The following is an 18,177-nucleotide window of genomic DNA, read 5'->3' on the forward strand; positions in this document are numbered from 1 at the left end:
CCTGGTAACAGTTTCCAAAACGGACAAAGCTGAATCTCACCGCTTCAGCTTTGCTTTCCCACATTTGAAATGAAACAGGCATGAAATTGGCCAACTTTTCTCCTAAAGGCCAGAGAGTAAATATTTTAGGCTTTGCAGGCCATTCCGAGCCTGTTGAAATTACTCAGCTCTGTAGTTGTAGCACAAAAACAGCCACAGAGAAGACACAAATGAATCAGTGTGGCTGTGTTCCCGCCAAATTTCATTTATGGACACTGAAATTTAAATTTCATGTAATTTTTATGTATCATGAAACATTATCCATCTTTTGATGTTTTTCCCAGCCGTTTAAAAACGTTAAAACCATTCTTAGCCTGAGGGTCATATAAAAACAAGTATTGGGCCAAACTGAGCCCACAGGCCAGAGTTTGCCCTGAAAGAAATCTCAAAACATTTCATAGTCACACATAAACAGGAGCCAGATCCTTCTACTGGAGTGAACTATAGAATCCTACAAGGAGAAGCTCCCAATTTGCAAATATAAACAGCAATATGCCCAGAAACTCGTTGTATGTATGTTTAAAAATTCACCATATATCATAATCTCATTTCATGTCTTATGAAATTCAAACCTAATGAAGAAATCTTGATTTCTTTAATATCTAATTTAATATGTCCTCTCAACATTAAGAGATGTTTAAATAGTAAACACTAATATTAAATATGTATTTGGTATTTTAAATATAGATTTAAATAGGAAATATTTTTAATTGGAATATTTAAAAATGTAATTTCTATTCTTAACTGACTGTAAAAGCAGTTAAGTAGGGAGAGAGGTGCTATGAGTAACACTGCTCGACCATTTACCATACGTCAGGCACTGGATGCAGCATTTTCCGTGTGTGATGCATTTAATCCTCACAGCAGCTTTGTGAGGCTGATCATTGTTATTCTCATTTTACAGTGGAGAAAACCGAGACATAAAGCTAATACACAGTGGAGCCAGAATCCCAGACAATTCAGCTCCAGAGCTGGCAATGTTAACCACCTAGTAACAGTAACATATACCAGAGGAGTTAGATGTTGTTTCTCTTTGACTTTGAATCAGTAATCTTTTAGGATTGCAATGGCCTCTCATTTTTTATGTATTTATACTTTACTTTTACTGACACACAAATGCATATTTTTAAGGACTCTCAGTCTTAAAATTGATTTGCCAATTTAGATAAAATATATATAAGGAAGCTACCCAACTATGCACAAAAAAGCTTAACTCTTTATTCACATACAAATTGAATGCTCTCCCAATTCTATCCATATGTGATCCTTACACAATTTGAAACGCTTTACATCTTTCTTTCTAACATAGTAGAACATGTCAACTGTGATTTTCCTCATTGACCCTCATGGCATCCCATACAGGTAAAGAACTAAGATAGAAGCAGAGTCAGATCTTTCTTTCAGTCATTCACTCACACGTTGAGTCAGAAACACATGCACTGAACATGATTACCATGTGCAAGCCATTGTCTCAGAGGCAGGGAGGTTTACAAAATGAATAATGTCCCTTGATGGTTAATTTTACATATTAACTTGGCGAGGCCACCATACCCAGATATTTGGTCAAATACCGGTCTAGATGTCACTGTAAAGGTATTTTTTGGATGGGATTAGCTTTTTAAATCTGTAGAATTAGAGTAAAGCAGATTACCCTCGATAATGTGGGTGGCCAACTTCACCACTACACAGTATATTCATGTAAGAAACTTGCACCTGTACCCCTTAAATATATAAAAATAAATAACTAAACAAGATAATTTGGATGAGCCTTGTCCAATTAGTTGAACTCCTTAGGCAGAAAAGATTGAGGTCCCCCAAGAAAGAATTCAGACCGCCTTTAGACTTTAGCAACATCAGCTCTTCTCTGGGTCTCCAGACTGCTGGTCTGCCCTACAGATCTCAGACTTGCCAGGATCCATGTGATATGTCTCTCTCTTTCTCTTCCAATAGATAGATAGATAGATAGATAGATAGATAGATAGATAGATAGATAGATAGATAGATGATAGGATGATATATATTCATAGATGATAGATAAGCTCTATCTTTATCTCTATATCTCTATCTCTATATTTCTATCTCTGTCTCTGTATCCACTCACACATCTTATTGATTCCGTTTCTCTGAAAAACACTGACTAATACAAGTCCCCTCCAGAACCATCAGATCGGGCAGTGGGGGGTATTCTTAAAATTCACCCAGTGTCGATGAGATGTAGACAGAGGGTGCTCTCTCAGGCTGCCGCTGGGAGTAGAGATGTTGCAGTCGCTGTGAGGAGCAATATGTCAATATCCAGGTCACTCATCCTGTGACCTGGCCTCAGAAGAACAACCTGGAAGGACTGCAGAGCCAAACCCACTGGGAATCTGCCGAGTGGACCAAAATGATTGCCAAGTGCATTTACACAAAGATGCCACTGAGACAATTTCAAATCTATCTCAAATCATTCAAGAATGAGAGAGAGACCTAAGTCATATTCATTCATGATATGCTTAAAAAAAAAAAAAAAAAAAAAAGCCGGTGGGGGCCATGCCTAGCACTTTGGGACTCCATTGCCTTGGGAGGAGCAGTCACTGCTCCTGCTTACCAGCCACCCAAAAATGGCCTGTTGTCCTCACAGCCAGAGCAAAAAGCCTACATTCACGACATAAAGAGAAGAAAGCCGTTAGAACAGTGTCTTCATATAAGTGCTTGACAAATACAAATATTAGCTATGAATAAGGACATAAAACTATACGTTTCACTGTTTTTATTTTAAGCAACTTGCTACATAAAATGCCTGCCTTGTTTCTATCACTTCTACCCTGCATATGGTGGTGCCAAATGAGCCCTTTGGATGGAACCAGCCGGTTCTGTTGAATAGTCCATTGACTCAGACATAGCTTGATTTACTCTTTTTCCACCAAATTAACAAATGGTGGATATTTGTCAGTCATTAGGCAGTTGGTAAGAGGACCACTCTCATTCTTAAACACACAACACACGACTATGTGAAATTTCACAATGAACAGTTGATTGCAACAGAAGTAAACTGAAATCAAATTTCTTCCTCAGCTTTCTTATTGTGTTCTTTTTATTTCCTACTGGGTCTTGATGAACTAAACTACTTTTAAAGCCTCATTTTTCCTGCCCCCTACGGTAGATCAAAACAGAGCCCTTCAAATTCATCACAGGGAGCTCATGGTTGGCACAAAACAAACACCGAGAGGTATGTTTCATTACATCCTCAGTGATCTCTTAGAGTGTCGTATAATGAAGAACATGAATTTCTGGCAGGTAACTTGGCACTCTTCCAGAGGTCAGTCTGCCAGATTCATTTGTAAAGCTTTAACATTTTCTATACTTTTGAACTAAACAATTCCACATCTTAGAAATTATCCAAAAGGCAAAATAATATCATAAGACATATGGAGTGATTTAACTGCATTATTTTCTCAATTTTTGAGTAAGAATTTGTGTACCTTCTCTATTAAGAACAATGGGGCTTATGTTTGTTTTTGCTTATTTGTTTATGTGTGTGTTTTCAGCGCCTGAGCTTTAGGGAGAAGAAAACTCAAGTCAGAACTTTGAGCCTGCCCTTTTAAAGAGCCACAAGATATGAGGAAGTCACCTGGTTTCTTTGGGTGCCAGCTTTCAGATCTGCAAAACGGCAATAATATATGCCTTCCTCAATGTTCATTACAGACCCTTGCACACCTACATTTCAATAGTAATAGTCAGTAAATGCAGTCAGTGTATTTTTGAAGGAATGGGTGGATACACAATTGAACAACTGAATAAACCATCCAGAGTCTCCCCATGGAGCTGGCTGGTCATGGTGAGGATGCCAGGCTATCCCATGGACTAGAGTCCTCCATCTTGGCCACAGGTTTCCTGAGCTGAGAGAAATCACAAGGAGCTACCACACCTTCATCCTCCCTCTCTATCTGACCAAAGACTTGTTCCATTGTCCCATCCTAGTTGATGAGACTTAAAGTCTCTTTAGAGAAAGAAGCCTAATGCCGTACACCTACGGCTCTCGAGTCCAGGCACTCGAGCTGGAGCACCTCAGTTAGTGAGCAATTCTCATGGCTCAGGACTTCACTCTATTTCTTAAACACTGGATGAAGACAGGATTTACATCATCGAGTACTCATGCTGAGAAACAAGACCACAGGCTATGCAGCCATCACTTCAAGTGCTTATCGTATGTTAGAGATACAACCTCTGCATTTATTGAGAAGAAAGTGGAGTCTGACAGTAACTGCTACAAGGATTTCACCAAGAGTCCTGACAGCTGTCCCTCAAACATTCCTAACAACCCTATGATCAAGTGAAAACTCTTAAAGTGACCTACAAAGCCTTTTGTAATCTGCCCCTGCTTACTCCTCTGGCCTCATTTGTGGGTACCTCATGTTAAGACACACCAAAAAGTCTGTAATTTCTCTACTCTACATGCTCCCCCTTGCCTCTGGGCCTTCGCACATGGTTTTCCTTCTGCCTAGAACATTCTCCCTTCTACTTGGCTAGTTCACACACACACACACACACACACACACACACGTACATGTAGATAGATAGATAGATAGATAGATAGATAGATAGATAGATAGATAGATAGACAGACAGATAGATAGATATTTCTCATCAGTCTGACTCCTGTATCTCTTTCTTAATTAGTTCTAAACTCAAGCAGGAAAGAAGAGTGCTATTTATAGACTTCTTCAACTTACGACCTCAGCATCTGTGAGTATACCAAAGAAGATTTGCAATGCACAACCAGATATTTAATAGAAGTTGTTTCTGGGCACGTTTGGCTATATTTTATAGTTTTCCTGATAGAAATATATGTTGCTAAAATTTTCATGCTCCAGTCTCTACTGAAAAATAACTGTTTCATTTTAGATTTCCACCTGCCTTGATGAGCTAGGATTTAAATTCAAGTCAGCCTTCTTCCAAAGCCCATGCTTTCACAACGTGACCATACGATTTACTACTCTTCCCAGTTTGGGTTAAAATTACTTCTTTTAATTCCACACTCTCCACATCTATCTCTCAGATCCAGCTTACATTCACTGCCTAACTTTCCTTTCCTCTTATCCTTTCCCAGGGGTGAACCTTTAAGGAAAAAAATTTTGAATAACAATAATCAAGGTAGTTTTGAGGCATGAAGCACTTGAATACTAAGCTCTTAGAGTCTGAGCTTTTAATACAATAAAATATTTGCTGGAGATTGGATCAGAAAAGGGTGTGTAGGTTACAGTCAATTTAAAGTCCACTATTGCTCACAGAAAGTATTCAATAAATATCAGCTGATGAACATTTGAAGATGCATTCCAGAGTACTAAGGAAGATAATTTTCCAGCTGAGAGATTTAAATGTTAGGAGATTTAAAATAGCCAGCAAGGTCTCCTTTTATGATGTGCCATCTTTAACTGGGAAAGCAGCTAAAAGAATGAGAACACAGGTCAAACAACACGGTTAGAAAGGAAGGTGAGCAAGATTTACCATTATTTTACTGCACAGGAACACTGTGTCCACCCTGAATGCACCCCTCAGGCAATGTGAATATAAAGTTTTTTACTATAGCAATTCAATGACTAGTTTTTTATTGAAAGGCATATCTATTGCACCCAAACTCCTGTCATTCACAGTGGCTTACCCAATAAATTTCTGGATCAGTGAGTTAGACAGATAAATAAAATAAGAAAAACTAGAAAAAGAAGAAACGGAATGTTTTCTACTTACCTATACCTGTCCCTCTGGGCGCCATTCATTTTTCCCCCACAAAGAAAGAAATTGCTTCTTTAAAATAATCAACTGAATTAAGTCAGCCACTGATATTTTTAAAATTCGGACCTCTGCTGAGAGCGTCACCTGTTCCATTTTGCCACACACCATTTCCATTTCTCAGCAGCACTCTCTCCCTCGCTGTTGGCCTTGGCACAGTTACACTGGGCTTTCTTTTTCTTTCTAAAACAGTCTACACTCTCAGGCATCCATGGTGGCTGCAGAATAATGGCCTGCAGATGCCCCATGGTCTAATTCTCAGAACATTGTGAGTATATTTCTCCCCACGGCAAAAAAGGACTTTGCAGATATACTTAAGATAAATGACCTTGAGATGGGCAGATTATCATAGGTTTTTCAGGGTGGTCCAACCTGGTTTTGGTCCAACCAGAAAACCAAACAAACGGCAGTGCGAGAAGCACTCTGTCCACCGTTACTATCTTTGAAGATGAAGGAGGGGGCTACAAGGAAAGGAATGCAGATGGCCTTTCTTGGCTGGAAAAGGCACAAAAATTGATTGTCCCCTAAAGCCTCCAGAAAGAAATGCACTCTGCCAACACCTTGATTTTAGCCCAATGAGACCCACGTCAGACTTTTGATCTACAGTTATAAATTTGTATTGTTTAATCTACCAAGTTTGTGGTACTTTGTTACAGCAAATATAGTTCCATATGTATTCCCCTCTACCTAGAACATTCTCTCCTACCTCTACTACATGGTAAATGTTTCATTCCCTTCTGTTCCTCAAATATCATCTTCTCCATGAGGGCTTTCCAAGGACATCCTCTTGTAAGGTTCTTTGATGGGCTACTCCATCCTCTTTGCTCCCAAATCTTCAAATATTCACCTCAAGTGGGTATATTGTGATTATTATTATAAACAGAACTCCATCATCTCCCTATACTATGTATCTTTAATAGCAAAGACCATGTGTTCTCATCTAAGTTCAGGGTCTAACACACAGCAGGCAGTCCCTGATATCTGAACGAACAAATGGATGAAAGGATGTTTATAACACTTCTAGTTACAGACTGGAATTCTAAAAGAAGTCAAGGCAAACAGAAATGAAATCAGGCTATAAACATGTAAAACCATTTGTAAAATATCAAAATAGGATCCGAATACTCATTTTTCTAGGTTTATAATATTCCATGAATCACTGCTATGCTACAGTACCATTTAGGAAAGAAAAAGATTGAGTGTTTAATGATCTCATAAGAATTATCTGCTAAGTTTGTTAACTATTAGGTAGGAAGGGAAAAGTCTTCTTTTCTTTGGTGAGACCTGAACACCCCACTCCCTGTCCCAGTCTTAAGTGACAGATTTTGGGGTTCTTAGTGCCCTTTAACTATCTAAAGATAGGACTGTGGTTCTCCAACTTTGCAGGCATCAGGATCCACCAGAGGGCCTGGTAAAACCCAGCTGCCAGGGGGTCTACCCTCAGAGTGTCTGATGCAGCAGGTCTGGAGTAGGGCCATGAAGTTTTGTGGTATTTTTTGGTGTTTGTTTGTTTGTTTGTTTGAGATGGAATCTCGCTCTGTCGCCCAGGCTGGAGTGCAGTGGCACAATCTCGGCTCACTGCAAGCTCCGCCTCCCAGGTTCAAGTGATCCTCCTGCCTCAGCCTCCCGAGTAGCTGGAACTACAGGCATGTGCCACCACGCCCAGCCAATTTTTTTTGTATTTTTGGTAGAGACAGTGTTTCACTGTGTTAGCCAGGATGGTCTCGATCTCCTGACCTTGTGATCTGCCCACCTTGGCCTCCCAAAATGCTGGGATTACAGGCATGAGCCACCACGCCTGGCCTCAAGTTGTATTTCTGACAAGTTCCAGTGATACAGACGATGCTGGTTAGAGAACACACTTTGAAAACCAATGTTCTAGGTCATAGATCACCCTGGATCTCTGGTTCTGACCACTTCTGGCTTCTCTGGACAACCAGTCTGAGACCTCACTTCTGAGTCCAGGCACTGGCTGGGTGAGGTAGGATTAGGTAAATACTAATTTCCTTCCTCCTTTCCCTGACCACCCAGAACTATTTCTGATGGAACCAGACCCTCATTTAGCTTCAGGTTTCCCAATGCTTATTCTTTTCCATTGACAATGGCAACACCTCTCCCTTGACTGAACCCCAGAGCTTGATGATTAAAACAGATCAGCCACAGCATGTGGGCCTGGGAAGCACAGGGCTGTCAGACAAGTATGGAAAATTCAACAGATTTGAGGGCAGATCTGACAAGATTGCATTACAATCAGTCATCTGTGTCCCGAGTACTTCAGGCTTAACTCAAACCAAAAAAACAAAAACATTAACTTCTTTACCAGAAGTAAAACATTGTTTCTAAGCAAGTGGGAAAGCAGCAAAAAGAATGAGGACAAGGTGAAACAATATGGTTAACATTTCCAAAATATACTTAAAATTCTCTTCCAACTCTGCGTGGCTTGGCAGTGTTATTTACATCTGGAAACAAAGCGACAAAAGCCACTTTTCCTCATTTTCCACGATTTAGCTTGATCGTGCTCTTTCAGACTTAGAGCTGTCCCAGACTCCTGCCCCGACAACACATCCCACACCCAAACAATCTACTCCTTTCTCCCCTCCCCAAAAGTGAAAACTCAGTGAGATAAAGCAGAGGTTCTGGAGAAAGAACAAGAAATCCCATCCAGAAGACTACAGTGAGTCAAGCTGAGTCTCTACAGAATGACCATCTGCAGAATGAGCAGGGAGAAAGCATCAGATTCTCTCTGAGAACTACAGATACCCACTTATGGGAAGGAGTCCCCAGGATGAATGGATAAATCTCTTTTATGGCTCTGATGGACATCCAAGTACTTCATGACTGTGTCCATAGGGTTACCCCACCCCACCCCCCGGACCACTGACATTTGGGACCTAAACAAAAGGGAGCTGGTCACCAAAGCAAAAATATTCCAAATTTCACCACATTCCAGAGTGCAACAGATTATTTTTCAAAACTGCCTGCTATTTATTACTAGCTACCCAGCGCTGGCCTAGACAACTCCTTCAAGTTAAATCTGAAATGGGCTTTGCCGCTTTAAGGCCTCCGAGAGCTGAATATAATATATGCAGCTGCATTTCAGCCCTGCTCTCCATGAAACAAGAAATGTGAAATTTTGCTGCTGATTCCCAATAGTCCTAAATTCATAAAAATGAACTTTTGCAGTCATTTGAATAATATTTTTAAATGTATTCAACATTACATTCAAATCCCCTCCCAGGACTGTGTTTTCATTCCAGCCTAGCCGCCACAGACCTCCATACTCGGCAGAATTTTCAGCCGTGCATAAATACAAGCGCATCTACCCTGGTGAAATTTCACGTACACAGGGAGATTATTTTTAGTTATGGAACCCAGTCAAAACTTTGTATAAAGCAAAATCAACCACGAGCAAAATTGGTAGACAAAATGATGATGTTCTTATTTTTTCATCTATTTTTATATTCTTTGTAGACATTTCTAGACATGAGTCAAGAGAAGCAAATGCCTTAACAAAGGGAATTTTGATGATAATGGTGACATCACTAGCCAAGTTATTCCTTGACTTTTTGGTTAAATATAAAATCCATATGTAGATAAGATCACATCTACCTATATGTTTCACTTTTCAAAAATGTCAAAGTTAGCTGGGCATAGTGGCTCACGCCTGTAATCCCAACACTTTGAAAGGCTGAGGTGGGAGGATCACTTGAGGGCAGGAGAGGCTGAGAGGGGAAGATCCCTTGAGCCCAGGAGTTCAAGGTTACAGTGAGCTATGATTGCACCACTGCTCTCAAGCCTGTGTGGCAGAGCAAGCTGCTGTCTCAAAAACAAACAACAAAAGTCAGAGTAGAGGTAGTCTGCCTTTCTGAGAAAAGGAAAAATAAAGCTTTCATCAGATAAATAGTCAAGCAAAAATTATTGAACACCCACCAGAATGGAAGCCCCCTAAGGACTGAGACTTGGTCTTTGTTGTTCACTGTTGTAGCCTCAGCATCCACCACAATGACTGGCATATGGTAAGTGCTCAGTAAATCCTGTGCTCACATGCTCCAGGGTGTGGCCACCTCATCAACATACTAGACCATATCGGTCAGTTATTGCCACAACAATGCTGTGTGTCACACAACCACAGAATCTCAGTCTAACACAACAACAAACATTTATTTCTTGCTCACAGATCTGTTGTTTGGCTATAATTTAGCTGATCCAGGTTGGCTGAGCTGGGATTCAGATAGGCTCTACACGTCTGTTATCCTCTTTGAACCAACAGCATTTGAAACATTATCTTCTCCTAGAGAAAGAGAGGAGTACAAGGGGCCAAGCCAATCCACAAGCTCTTATAAAGTCTCTGCTTTCATGTCAGATAATATCCCACTGGCCAAAGCAAGTCACATGACCAAGCCTAGCCTGTGTCTCCTCCCATAGAGGTAGAGTCAGAGAGGGTGCAAATATCTCCCATAGGCTAGCATTTCTAAAACTTGAATAAGGTACTTTCCTTTTAAAGAAAAAAAAATCCTCAAGGACCACCAGGGTTGCCCAGTTATTTTTATTATAACTCACTTAAATATATAGAACTACAAAATGATTTATATGCTTGTAGTCTCATACCACTATAAAATAAATGCACAAATTAACCCAAAACTGCAAAGCCAATAAAACTCAAAATACCATTAGTGCCATGTAAAGAATTATATTGTTTTGCTGAAACTAAGTTGCTGCTTTCGATTTGAATATGGTGCTGACTGCAATGGCCCAGATTCCCTTGCATTCATCATGCTTGAGCTGCCACGTGCCACATAAAGACCCCATTTCCCGAACATTTTTCTCTCTTCTAAAAACAGCACTCTGTGATATCATTTGGCCTATACTTGACGCAGATGCATTATTTTTATATTAAGCCTATTTTTTCTCATTAGACCATGACAATTAATGAATTTCTACTCAGGACCGACCAATGCTTCAGAAAATCCAAATGCACTAAAAATGAATGAGTAGAGGAATAGGTGCTTGTGGTATTAATATCATCCAGATGATCTGGAATAAGGAGATAAAGGGACATATTTTTTAAGATCATTATTTAAATGAAACTTCAAATTTTTCCATCTGTTGCCTCCATGCTGTTCTCATGGTTTCTTCCAGTTGCAGTTGCCAACATGTCCACTACAGCCCCAAGCAATGCTCTAAAAGTTCAAAACTACTCTTGAAAGCCTGTTTCAAAGGAAATAGACCGGAGAGATTAGGAAGAGGGAGGCCTGAGAAAGAAAATATCGTTTCACAGTCAGGGTGGACAGCTGCCAGCTTCTGCCTTCCCAGCATTCACACCTGACTTCCTTTAGTGACCTAAGGGGACGGGCAGAATGACCCAGCCAACTTGCTCTTCCAGGAATTTGAATCTCCAGGGAAAAACTTCAGGATGGAAAACAGCTCCTGATTCATCCTGAGGTGAGTCCTGAAAAGACTATCCCTTAGTTTCCCAGGATTTAGAACCCCAGAATTGCCCCCACTTCCTTTTGAGACCAGGTTCATGTACAATTCATGCTTTTCCCTCAATCCTGGGAACGGCTCCATGGCCTATAGCGGATTCCTTTTTGGCTTCAGTAGCCAGAGTTGGTTTCTGTGCCCCAACTGATAAATATTCCAGCATGAATTTCTAAACATAAACAACCTCAAACAAGGCAATGATTACACGAACAAATGCAACTGTGTTTGCCTGTAGGTTCCCAAAACAGAAGTGATCTCATCCCCAAATGCTGTTTATGCTGTATATTCAGCTGTCACTGCCCTAGAGTTAACCCTTCCTCATCTATCCTGCAGCCCCAGAAATCTGGGAATATCTACACCAAGAGGAGAGAGTACTAGCAACACCCACTCCCCAACACTGCCAGGGCTCAGCGGAAGGGTCACTGGATGCTTGTACGAGTCAGGTATATGTTCCTTTAACCCAGCCCCATGTCCCTGAAACAGATGCCACCAGGGCAAGGCAGGCCGAGGCAGAATGAATGGATGGCTCCCCACACCTCCACGGCACCACTGGACCCAGGTCCACCAAATACAAATAATACCTGCTGAATCACTTTCAGTTCTTTTGTTCTTTGTATGAACATCATTCACTCCCTTTCTCAGACACTTGTTGAGCCCTTTCTACTTCTACAAGTGATGCAGGTCCAAAGCAAACAGCTTCCACAGAGAGCCCCTTGGGGATAGCAGCTAAAGCTTATTAACCTCTGAAACCTCAGGGTCAAGTGCAGTGTCTACGGGTAGTAGCTGCTCCATGAATCTGGTGGTCTAATGATATGAAATGTACAAAAATTACATACCACACAGGAATGAAAACTTTCTTCACACAGTGTTTGAGCCAGTGTGCAAAGTCGAGGGTTGTCAGCGGGAAGCGCCCTAGAAGCTGTGCTTTATTCTTTGGCGCTTTACTCTTCCCTAAGTGTCTCCCCATCCACTCATGCCCTCGCTCATTCAACTAGGATTTATGGGAACCCCAGCCTTGCTTCTCTGACGTGTCTTCAGTGGAGTCTAGCCTACAATGGAGTACCAGATTTGACAATTCTTCTTACCTTGGCATAAAAAAAAAAAAAAAAAATCAAGAAACCTCAGGCAATGGACTCTACAGCACAGGAGGAACCAAAAAGCTGAAAAGCAGCAGGGGCTTTGAGGGCTGAAGCGGGAGTGGAGAAAGAAGAAAGAAACAGTTGGAGAGATGTTCTCCAGGCTTGAAATAGAAATGCTGAGCGGCTGCAACAGATTTCGATCTGCTAATCTGAAAAGTCACATTACTTCTTGGTCCTGATGTGAATCAGTGAGGTTTTTTTTTTTTTTTTTTTTTTTTCATATCCGCCCATATATTTCCACTGCTGCATACGCAGGCGCCACCACCCAAGGAAGCTGCTTTGCAGCTTGCCTGTTACCTCAGGGCAGTGTGACAGCGGGCAGAGCGCGGATGTGAACAACTCCAGGCACTCAGCCTTCTGTCCGAGCTACCAACAGATCCCCAGGAATGCTTGCTACAAACCTTTGGGAGGTTATTCCTCTGTGACTGATTGCTTACAAACGAAACAGAGGCCTTTAGTACATTGCGGCGAGAGACACAAAGGTCAGGGCATTGAGGCTGCACATGTTTGGAATTCAGCTTTCTTTGTTCTCTACCACCTGCATCCTCCATCCAATGTCATCCCAATTTCAAACTCCCCAGGGCTACAGGAGTTTGCTACTGGAGGCACTAATATCATAAATATCACAGCTATGCTGCCTCAAAAGTAAAATTTTAGTGTGGGCAAGGTGGTGTGTACCTGTAATCCCAGCACTTTGGGAGGCTGGGAGGATCGCTTGAGGCCAGGAGTTCAAGACCAGCCTGGGCAACACAGCGAGACCCTGTCTCCACAATAAACATTAAAATAAGGTAATAAATAAATAAATTTCTTGCACATTTCCATACCACATTTCCAAGGAGACAAGAGTGGGTTGTGGGTTTCTTGACAATTTTTATAACTATATATGATTTTATAACTATATATGGCTCTCAATTATTCATGAGAAGACAAATAAGTAAGCCTTTAGAAAACCCTTAGGATTTTTTCAGCTATTAGTTTTACCCTCCTGGACCCAACTCACAGCACTAACAAGTAGTAAAATGAGCCATTTCTTCATTCCCCACTTCCCTGAAGGTGAGGCCAATAAATACTGAAATGAGGAAAAGGCAGGCAGGCCGGGGAAGCCTGGAAGGAAATGTCACAGGTCATGTGCTCCACAAATGTCACAATAACTTTGAACTAGAAATAACTTTTGTCCCCAAGAGAGCCACTCCCTCCTCACTCAGCCTTCCTGAAATATATTTTACATTCTAGGATCTCATTCATTTGCTAGCAGGATCAGCGTACGCTTTTTACCCAAGGTAAGACAAGGTTTGTATCTCTAATACCATCTTACAGTTATTCAAGCATTTGTTCAGCAATTCTAGAATCTTATTGCATTACTCGCAGTCGGCACTCACTGTGTGAGTGGCATGGTGCGCGGCCCAGACAATACACGAAGAACAAGATGACTGAGGCATAGCCTGGGAGGCAGTCATTCATGACACAAATAGCTATTTAGTGACCATTGTGACATAGCTTTAAAAGAACACAACTTGTGAAATCCATTTCCTTTCAAGACTTGGCCTTAGAGAAGAGAGGGAAAACCCCCAGCAAGGCGGGTGTGTGCCCACAGGTTAACGTGCCTTGGGGCATGTCTGAATAGGAAGCTTCCACCTAATTCTTTCTTGTACTCTGGGAAAGCAGCATGAGCTCTGCACCAAAATGCACAAATTTATGTTAAATAAAAATATTGGGGAAAACGCTTCAAACAAAGCACAACATTTCAGAAAGAGAGTGCTCACAGCCCCAACTCATGAATGAGGCAGTTGGCCTGACATTGTCCTTGATGTCATCCTTCCATAGTTCTCGTCACCTTCCAGCCTCTAAGCTCTACCCATCTCCATTTGCCTCTGGACACCTACCTCCAAGCTCATTTCTACTAATTCTAACAGAGGTATTGGGTGAAAATGGCCTGGTCAGAATTGTTTGCATTTTAAAGGAAGAGTCCAGAAGACTGAAATAAATCTTTCAGATTCTAAAAGTGGAAATGAAAAAATTATCTCCTTGGCCCATCAAACCATCTCCAATAGAGTCCCCCAAACCACTGCCCATTCCTAACCCATGGAGAGAAATGGGTCCACTTCTCATATGTGCAAACCCTGAGTCTGTGTCTTATTTCTACGTGTGCTCATTTCCAGCATGCTGGCCTCTGAAGCACCCCTGAGGTGACAGGAAAACACGTGAAGCCATTTTAAAATAACAACTGAACCCAAAGTGGCAGGCTGTGTCAAGATATCAAACTCAGATCAGGTATCACTGAAAAAATGTTACTCAAACGCTTAACCTTGCTGTTGTTGTTTACTCGTCCTTCAACTGTATACTTTTAAAGTGACACAGAATCAGTTTTGTCCCAAACACACACACACACACACACACACACACACACGACTGTCCTTATATGACCTTGACATAATTTTAACAAGGACTTTCCAGGAAGAGAATCTAGTAAAGCACCACTAGGCATTATCTTTCTGAATCATCATAACTGCCTCTTGCTACCATAAAAAACTGGTAATTGTTGAAGAATGGGAGAACGTAAGCCAGATTCAGAAAGTTAAACATATACCTGTGAGGCAGCCTAAGCAGTATCATTTATACCCTCTGGAATGTGTAGCCCCAGAGTCCACTTCAGATATTATTGCAGTAACACACCTCACTATCCTGCAGCAGGAAGCAGGCACCCCACAAAACGGGGAGCAGGTAGAGAATAAAGAACTAAACCAAATCACATCTAGCAAACAGACTTCCCCTGTCGTATTCTCCCAGGCTCTGTTTTTCCTGCCCTTCTCTCTTTCCTGGTCTAATACAATTATTTTCCATCTGGCTTCACAATGCCAGAACCCTTTTTCTCACAGGCTCCCCCTTTGCTCTGTTCCGTTGAATTGCATTTCCATTTCTAGTCCTCCAGTTCTATCGGTCTGGGTCTACACAAGTGGCTTTATCTTCCAGTGTTTCACCCACAGACATACATGAGAACTAGTTTTGCAACCTACCACCACCCAAAGCCCAAAATATTTAAAGGAGAGTGAGAGAGAGAGAATACTTCGTGTACCTACACGCAGGAATACACCACAGGAGAAGCGTATCAGGCATCAAGAGGCTGGGCACAGACTGACAGGCACCAGACCAGCAGTGATCAGGGGGATCTCACGCTCCCCCACTTAACCCTCCTGTGGCTGCCCAGTGCACCTGGAAAAAACTCCCCCTCCCTCCATGGCCGACTCTGGGTGTCCTGGCCTTTACCTCCATCTCCGGCCTCATTCACAGCATCCACTATTTCTCCTCCATGCTCAAGCCACTCCGGCCTCTCTCCTGTTTCTTGCGTAGGCCACGCTCTATCCCATCTCACGGCCTCTGCGCTGCTGTTTTCTCTGCCTGGAATGTTCTTTTCTCTGTTCTTCACAAGGCTCAATTTGCTATTGTCTCAGGTGTCAGCCTAGAAATCACCTTCTAATCCCTAGAAAGGCCACCTTTGGCTACCCAGTTTAAAGTTGCCTCCCTACCCCTGCCCACACTCTCTAGATTCCACCACTCTGTTGATTTCCTCCATTCTAGCTCTTACTTCTAAAATAATCTAGCTTTTTAAAACACATTTCTGTCTTGAGCACTGCAATATTTCTTCGTTTTTTTCCTCTCTTAGGGTCCCACTTGAGGAAGAACACAGTCATATTTAAATGTCTAGCCCATAGTATCTGCTCAATAAATATTTGCACAACAGGATACTTAATTTAAAAATTAACTTGTGTTTCTTTCTTTTTTTTTTTAATTTCTCTCTCCCCTGTTCCATGAAAGTAGCCAAGCTGACTTCTCTTGGAAAAAACCTTGTTTCTCAAGCCCCAAGTGATGTTGCTAGCAAGGTATTTTCCTTCCTGACTTTTTTCCTAAAGTCTGAGCTCATTGAAAATATTAGCCAAGTGCTCTTAAAGACAACAGGGATATGGGCAAAAATTAGCTGACATCAGCAAAATAGAAGGGTTGTGGCAGAGATAGGTGGGCAAGCACTAAAGAGCCATAGTCCCCCCACGGTGTCGAGTTGTTGCCAGGAACTGGCTGCTCAGCTACGGCCCTTTCCCAGCTCACTTTGCAGCACCTACATGAGGCCACGTGATTAGTTCTCACCAATGGAAAGTGAGAGGAAGCGATGTGTGTCTCTGCCTGGCCAAAGACTTCATTCTCCGTATTCTTCTTTCCTCCTTCCACATGGTGGGGGTGAAGAACTGTGAAGCCCTGGAGGATGGTAGCTTCACAAGATGCAAGCAGCCTGGATCCCTGAGTCAGTGCCTGGAGGGAAGCTGTTCAATCAGAATATGTACATTTAACACTGCTTGAGGGAAGATAAACATTTGTTTTGTTAAGCACTGAGGTTCACAGGTTGTTTGTTTCAACAGTTGTCCACCAGGATTAGTGCCAGCTAGATGGGCTGGGAGATACAATGAGAGGGGTAGAATCTGACCACTACTTGGTGACAATGTCCTGAGGCCATGGCAAGGTGCAACTGTGGTACATTGAGGACGTCTGGACTCTCGGCCCAGGTCTGGGTCCCTCTTTTCACCTGTGTTCCACATATCTCAATTCTGGTGCAACCCTGATATGGAAAGGGGCCTCAAGAATGGCTAAGATCCCATTTTTGGACTGAAATTTATACCTGCTACATTAGTTAAATAAATGAATAAATAAATAGAAATTAATAATGCCACAGTCCAAAGCACTTGAAGGCAAAAACATGCCAGATACTCATAACCAAAAAAAGTATAAAATCAATAAAATTCAGTTAATCACCAGCCATACAATGCCACAATGAGAATTTGCTGATTGAAACTAGTATGTGGATGTCTTTTAAACACCTCTGACTGTATTCCCAACACACACTATTCAATTTTTTTAATGAATATTTATTGAGCACTTACTACATGCCAGGTGCTTTTCTGCATGTTTGAGATACATCAATGTGTAAAGCTGACAAAAGTATCTCTCCTCATGGAGCTTATGCTCATAGAATACTAATACACACACACACACACAGTGTTTAGAATAAACTGAGTTGAACTCCCTAACCTACAGAACTGATAGGATGATAAGACTTGGGCAAATCAGTAGTGACTTTCTAATAGTATATAAAAATAACCCATATCATCTTCTAATTGTTAGGTAAAAGCTCTAATTGCCAAATGAAATGTTCTATTTTTTATTAAATATACAAGAAGCCAAACAGGATCCTTACAATAAGTAAAAAAATTTAAAAACTTGACATAGAGAATATAACATATTGTTATTAGGTAAAACAAAAATAAAATATATAAAGGAAAGCATATTTTGAGGACATTTTGATGGGAAACAGCAACCAGTTGAAAAATACATATTACAAAATATTGGATAAGAAATTCAGTTCTGGCCAGGTACAGTGGCTCACACCTATGATCCCAGCACTTTGGGAGGCTGAGACAGGCAGATTACTTGAGGATAGGCATTCAAGACTAGCCTAGGCAACATGGCAAAACCCTGTTTCTACTAAAAATACAAAAATTAGCCGGGCCTGGTGGTGGGCACCTGTAATACCAGCTACTTGGGAGGTTGAGGCAGGAGAATCACTTGAACCTGAGAGGCAGAGGTTGTAGTGAGCCGATATTGTGCCACTGAACTCCAACCTGGGTGACAGAGTGAGACTGTGTCTCCAAAAAAAAAAAAAAAAAAAAAAAAAAAAAAAAAAGACATTCAGTTCTGGGAGAAG

General features: G+C 41.4%; 1 protein-coding gene across 12 annotated transcripts in view; it reads right to left on the bottom strand.

The window, feature by feature from the left end:
* Positions 1-18,177, bottom strand: part of NCALD (neurocalcin delta) — a 444,446-nt gene that overhangs the window by 364,520 nt on the left and 61,749 nt on the right. For 2 of the 12 annotated variants that reach the window (XM_065519489.2, XM_065519487.2), the window contains exon 1: positions 5,767-5,850. The exons of the other annotated variants lie outside the window; for them this stretch is intronic. The gene's annotated coding sequence lies outside the window, so the exon portion shown is untranslated. Of the gene's footprint in view, positions 1-5,766; positions 5,851-18,177 lie in introns of those variants that run through there. 12 annotated transcript variants of the gene reach the window in all.

Source organism: Macaca fascicularis, chromosome 8, assembly GCF_037993035.2.
Source record: "Macaca fascicularis isolate 582-1 chromosome 8, T2T-MFA8v1.1".
In the NCBI taxonomy this organism is placed as follows: Eukaryota; Metazoa; Chordata; class Mammalia; order Primates; family Cercopithecidae; genus Macaca; species Macaca fascicularis.